The sequence below is a fragment of the Solanum stenotomum genome, chromosome 2 (assembly GCF_019186545.1).
Source record: "Solanum stenotomum isolate F172 chromosome 2, ASM1918654v1, whole genome shotgun sequence".
NCBI classification, from domain to species: domain Eukaryota; kingdom Viridiplantae; phylum Streptophyta; class Magnoliopsida; order Solanales; family Solanaceae; genus Solanum; species Solanum stenotomum.
In genome coordinates, this window is record NC_064283.1 from 53957455 (window position 1) to 53964299 (window position 6845).

Here is a 6845-nt window from a genome sequence, read left to right on the forward strand (position 1 = left end):
ATGATGCCTACTGGGTACCTGTTGTTTTGGTACTCATGCTACGCTCTGCATCTATTTTGTGATGCAGGTCCGAGCACTAGTAGCCAGCGTTGATCGAGCTTGGAGTAGACTTATCCGGAGACGGGGGTGAGCACACGGCGTTTTGTACTATTTCAGTCTCCATCTGTATATATAGACTTGTCTTTTTCCTTTCGAGACAGTCTAGTCTCTGTTGTCCAGTTTTGGGACTTGTACTCATTTTGTAGTAGCTCTGTACTGGTGAATTCCAGGTTCTGGGAGGGATCTTTATTTGTATATATGTTTTGGGTTGCTTCCGCCTGTTTATATTGTTATTTGCCTACTCTTGTTTAATTTCTACCCTCAGACCCATTACTTGTTGTTTCGGGTTACGGGTTGGCTTACCTGCTGGTGGGTTATAGTAGGTGCCATCATGACTTGATAAATCGGGTCGTGACAATAACACATGTTACATATTGCTAATTTTGTCATTAGATTCCGATTTATGATTTTTTCTTTATTTTGTTCTTCTACTTCTGTTGTCATACTACTAGATTCGTTTCTTATAGCTATTTCGTATTTATATTATATTTCCATAGTTGTAGTAGCTATTTCACCATCAAATTTTTAATTACTTCTTAGAGTTTGTAAACTTTTATTTGATAAATTTTGTAGCCATAATTTTACTGTTCCTATAAGTGTTCTTTCTATATATCCTGGTGTTTTTCTCATTACTATTTTGTTATCTATTAATTGTTTTGATAAATATCCCATCCATAATTGGATTGTTTTATTTATATCTGCTACACAGTCCAAATCTAAAAAATTATGTTGTTTAGTTATTGGTTTAGGTGTCCATTTTTTATTCAATCTTTTATCCCATATAGTTTTTTCTTTATCATATTGTTCATAGTTTGTATTATAATATTTTAAATTTTTGGGTTTTTTATTCCTGATGTATTAGGTTTTTCATCCATGTCTATGTCTCCTGTATTTACTTCTAAATTCTTTGTATTATCTATATTTGTTAAAAGTTCCGTATATGTTTCGCTTGTTTCTGAATGTTGTTCATCTAGATCATCGTCATTTATTTCATCAATTCTTATTTCAGGTAGATTATCTTGGTTATTTTCTTCTTTTCCTTATAAATTATTTTCCATTAATTATTCTAATAAGTTTATATTTCCCATAGCTTCGGTCCAATATTGTAAATATTCGTAGTTCATTTTAATCTGAATTTATTTCTAAATCATACAATTCTATTCTTTCGAGGTCTAAATCACGTAGGTCTATTTCATACCATTGTTGGTTTAATATATTTTCTGATTCGTTATCATTAAATATTTTTTATTATTTCGCTGTTATCCTGTCCGACATTCTTTTTAGTGCCCCGCCTTTCCCAACAAAAAACATCATAATTTAGGCTTAGATGGGGAGAGAAAAGACAAAAATATCCCTCTTGAAAGTTGGTGAAAACCTTCTACGGGTCAATCTACTGTTCATGGTTTATTTTACGAACCATAGAAATCATCTGTGGAATTCATATAGCATTTTACGGCTCAAAATTTTATTCTACGGGTTTAATCTATGACTCGTAGAAGTTTCTACGGCCCGTAGAATGGATCTATACGAATTGGACCCCAAAATATGACTTATCTGAAGTTTTCAACGAGTTTAAAATATGGGTCTTCGAAATTTCTACCACCCATAGAAGCAACTCGAAGGAATTGACTTAAACTCTGATGTGATAGTCTCTAGTAAAATGACATAACTTTTTACTCGGAACTCCGAATGAGGCAAATTTGGTGACATTGGAAATAAAACTTATAGGCCTTCAATATTATAGGTCGGGTCACCAAACTCATTTTGTGTTGAGAGATATGATCACTTGAAGTTGAACTAAGTAGAATCTTATGTCGAAATTGAATCGGTAAGGAAGCTTGAAACTCAACTTTGTGCTAGGGAGTTCTTGTCACCTTAAGTCATATCAAAATTCATTTCGACATAAAAGAATTAACCTATACACATATGAGCATTTTAAGAATCATCTGATACGACCTTATATGTATATAAAGAATGATTCAGGCCTTAGCTTAGAATATTTCGGGATGTTACATCTGCACTCATCTGTATTTATTATTTAAAATGCAACATGTATCAACAAATAAACAAATGTGTATAATATGTAAGATTGGTGTTTTAAAACAGTCGAGAATAAAATTCAACAACCACTTCTAATTCGTAGATGTATCGACAAATATGGATGGATAAATAAAAATAAAGATATGGACAAATAAAAATAAAGAGAGGAACTAAATAGTAGTTGATTAGGTTGTGTTTTTTCGAAAAGTAGAAAAAATTTCCTAAAGGGAATTGGTGGTCGTTAGGCAATAATTGCATATTTGGATCATTTAACTAACGATAGAGTTTTGAGTCGAAAACTTTCAACTGAAGGATAAAATTATTCTATATAAAATAGAGATATGTTTTATCCTTTTTCATTACCTAATACAGTTTACAAAATAGGTTCACTGTCAATCGATATCAAAAACTCCCAAATGTAATTCAAAAAATTTAAATACTAGCATATGTTTTCTTACCCAATTGGTGACCATTAAGTTTGAGGGTTTCTCTATTTTAGTCCTTGTGTATATAAATATGTTGTTTTTTTTTACCCAAATTCCTCTTATTAATTTCTTATAATACTACAAAAAATAAAGAAATAATTTTGTCAATTACTTATAAAAATATCAGGCATATCTAAAGAGTATATGCATGGTTGATTGAATTATTGGATTCACACACAACATAATAAATTGAAAGGCACAATAATTAAGAGCAATATATCAATATCAAAAGTACTTAAAATTATAACACATTTTTATGTGTTCTATATATGACAAAATGACTCATAAATATAAGAACATTACATTAGGGGACCATAGGTTTTTAGTTCTGGTAACATTATTTTTTTGTTTTTAATGTTTCCTTTCATCCATCACTAAAAATTAAAAAATTAATCTATGAAATTATTATTAATTTTCCATCAAATAGTTCATAGTAAATATTTTGGATGATAATCCATCATTAGATAAAATTATATATATATATATATATATATATATATATGTAATGACCCGGACACGAAAGGTCATTTTTGATAATTTTGAATAGTCATTTAACTATAGTTAATTAAATTGCGAGTGATTTGTTTATTGTTAAAAATAATGGGCCAAGCCTGAAATATTAAAATAGGTTAGTAGGAAATTATTATTGTTAATACATAGTTAATTTGGAAAAAAAGAAAAGAAAAAGAGGAGGAGCAGAAAACTGACCTGCGTGCGGTGTGAACACGGATCAACAGAGGGCACTGCTTCACGTAAGGAAAATTCAACTGATGCTTTCAAATTCTGCTTGCATTAATTGCTTTGCTATCCTTTCATTAATTGTTGCATCTATATATAAATATATAATAATATTATATATCTATTTGGTTACATATAGAACAATAATTAGTGATTGCTATTTGGGCTCTTAAAATCTAAACAACAAATCTATTTACGGGTTGTAAATTTTGATATTTCTAGAATAAGTTGTGATTGGGTACTGATTAATAATTATGGGATAATGTTTGGAATACGGATGACTGGTGGTTTCGGTTAGCGACTTAAGCTATGGGTTCGTCACTAATTTTAGGGTTCTTTTAGCTCATAAATCAAGTTTTAATAATATTGGTATTTGATTGTAGATTTGAGTGATGTTTTTGGGTCTAGATTAGACCTATAGTAATATGAATGTTGTTAGTTTTGGAAGCTTATTGTGATTATTTATTTGAGTAGATTGTATTTATTTGGGAGTCCAACGAAAGAGAAAGGCTCAAGTCACTGAGTGATTGTTCTACTATTTGAGGCAAGTAGATATTTAAACCCTTGTTAAGTGTATGGAATTCATGTATTTCCTTGTAATATGTGTTTGGGGGTAACGAGACTTGGTGATGGGTTGACTTGTCCACATTGATTAATTCTAATGATGAAAAAGGGGTAATAAAAGGCAATGTGATTAATTGTTTGTGTGTGATGTGTTGAAAATGGTTTGAAAGGCTTGTTGAATCATTGTGGATGTTGTATCATGATTGTGTTGTTGTGAATTGTGCAATGCTATGAAATTGGTCATCTCTTAATTATTTGTGTGAACATGTCATTTGCATTGTTCTGAGACATGGCTGTGACAAGTGTTATTTGAATTGAGAAAGAATAAGAAATTAAAGAGGATGCACCATTTCGAGGGACGTATCGCACGCCGCGATGGATACTATATTTCGAGGGACGTATAGCGCGCCGCGATGGTTATTATTATCGAGGGTCGTATCGCGCACCGCGATGAATGCATGGATAGATATGTCTCTCATGGGTCCTGAACTGAGAGACAGCGGGTGTGTATCATTAGGTCAGACATGCATCACTATACTTGACATTGCATTTCAATACATTGCACTTCTTAATGATTGGTGAACTTGATCTTGTGTGTTGCTGATCTTGTGAGTGCCTTTCCGTGGAACTTGTAATTGATGAATATTGAACTTGTTATTAAAGATATGCAATTGTTAGAGTGTTGTTGTTGAGGATACGAAATTGTTAGAGTGTTGTGTTGAGCTATGTGTTTGTAAATTGTGAACTGTTAGGTTGGGCTGGTTGTATACAAATTGTAGTTGTAAAGGTTCGGTTGGGGTGTAAGGAGTATTCATATTCTATCCCCTTATCTTGTGTTTAGAGGTTTACTTGCTGAGTACCGTGTGGTTTGGTACTCACCCCTTGCTTCTACAAATTTTTGTAGGTTACGAGCCTAGATTTTTGTGGTACTTGTCATTCTCTTCTTTTCCAAGGCTTCTCGTGGAGGGTTGTGAGGTAGATGCTTGTCATTTCAGTGGACCTTCTTACTCCTATTTATGATCTTGTTCTAATCTAGAAACAATGTCATTTTAGACTTGTGTTTTCTTTTGAATCAATTGTAATACTTTAGATGCTTGTACACATGACAACCTGATTTTGAGGGTATTTTTGAGTTGAATATAAAATTTCCGCATTTTATTGTAATTATTGAGTTTTAGGCTGACTTGTCTTGGTGGGATAAGACGAGTGCCATCACATCCATTTTCGAGTCGTGACAAAATGGTATCAGAGCCACATGTTCATAGGGCTCACGTGTATACAAGTCGAGTCTAAGTTGAGTCTCGAGAATCGGTACGGAGATGTCTGTACTTATCTTCGAGAGGCTATAGTGACTTTCAAGAAAAATCTTCACTCATTGGATATCTATCGTGCGTTCTTGGTCCGGTTTTGATTCTTATCACTTCACTTCATTCACTCTCACTTATAGTGATGACTCGTGCGTAGTTCCTCATGTGGGTAGTTGGGGTGTTGTGTACGGCTTGGAGTCTAGATCTGGTTTGGAAGTGATAACGTTATTGAAATGAGGCTTGTTCAGACTAAGAATATTCGACAATTTGAAGGGGTTGAGTAAGATTAGTTACCCTAGTAAAAAGAATAATACTTGTGTGGTATTTACGATATTTAAAGCGATTTAACAATCGGAAATGAAATGATAAAAATGGTGGCTAGATAATGGACATGTATCTTTGGAATCTACAATTAATAAAATTGTCATAACAAGTATGAGTTACTTAGCGAATGATGAGAATGATGTTGCACCAATTGAGGTTAGAATCTCTTTTGTGGCTTCACAGATTCAGTGCATACCAAACAAGGTCATGATACAACTATTACAATGGTGCCAATTCTTACTTGGTTAGAGTTATGGAATGTGTTACTCTTGTTATGGACCTGATCTACGAAGGAATGCATATCGCTTTTGATGAGAGATTGAACTCATTTCATAGTGTATAATAGTTACTTAATGGGTAGAAATGTGTGCGCTATTTGGGTACAATCTTCTAAGTAGGTATGAGGTGTTCTAGTGGTGGATCTAACAAACTTTCACTATATGGTACTAGTGGTATATAAATATGGACACGTCGATTGTTAAGTGCAAATACTAACTACTTAAAGAGTTATCTATTGTATCATATGCTCATATAATAAGATTTGGTGTTGGATTCATATTTGAGAAACCAACTAGCTTGTTAGTACAGATGGATGTGTTAAGCATTATTTATAAGAAAGGTTTTAGTTCTGGACATTCGGTATGATATTGATGTGTTTAGGTTGTGAAATGTATCTTGAGGATTTTAGATGAGTGTTGATTTCACCGTAAGCTCCTTGGAAGTGGATCGACATTAGGATGACAAGATTATGAGTAAAGATAGTCTCAAAGAGTATACTTGTGTGAAGGTAATTGGAAATTTTAGTAAAAAGTGCATATAAAAGTGGGTTAGTCTTTTGAATTTGATAGGTATAACTGATTTTACGGTGTCATATTGATGAAAAGGTTGACTTCGTAGTGATGACAAGAGCTAACTAAAGATGATGGTAATAAGAGTTCGTGATGGACTGTGATTGAAAAGTTGCTATATAATAAGGACTGTTGGTTAAACGGTTTTTTTTGTATTGTAAGGAAGACTAATGAGTACCTAAGGTTGTGGTTTGCTACTATTTGGTGAGTAACGTTGTTGCATAGAAAGTTATAGGAGGAGAGAGCAATGATATTTACTCTAATTGTATTGGCCAATGATGTATCTTTAGAGGGGTTGAGAATCGGTTCAGAGACACGTGGTTTCATCCGTTTTTCTTTGATCACGGTAATAATGTCGTGGGTTTATCAGATTGGTTAGAACGATTAGATAAGATTTGAGAAAGAAGTCTATATGCATTCAATTTGAGTGTGGTAATAAG

At 33.0% G+C, this 6845-nt stretch overlaps 1 long non-coding RNA gene across 1 annotated transcript in view; it reads left to right on the forward strand.

Moving 5' to 3' along the window:
• LOC125854741 (uncharacterized) overlaps window positions 1-412 on the forward strand; it is a 199390-nt gene extending 198978 nt beyond the window's left edge. Inside the window, exon 3 of the long non-coding RNA XR_007445422.1 lies at window positions 68-412. This is a non-coding gene — a long non-coding RNA (uncharacterized LOC125854741). The remainder of the gene's footprint in view (window positions 1-67) is intronic.
• The last annotated feature ends 6433 nt before the right edge of the window (window positions 413-6845 follow it).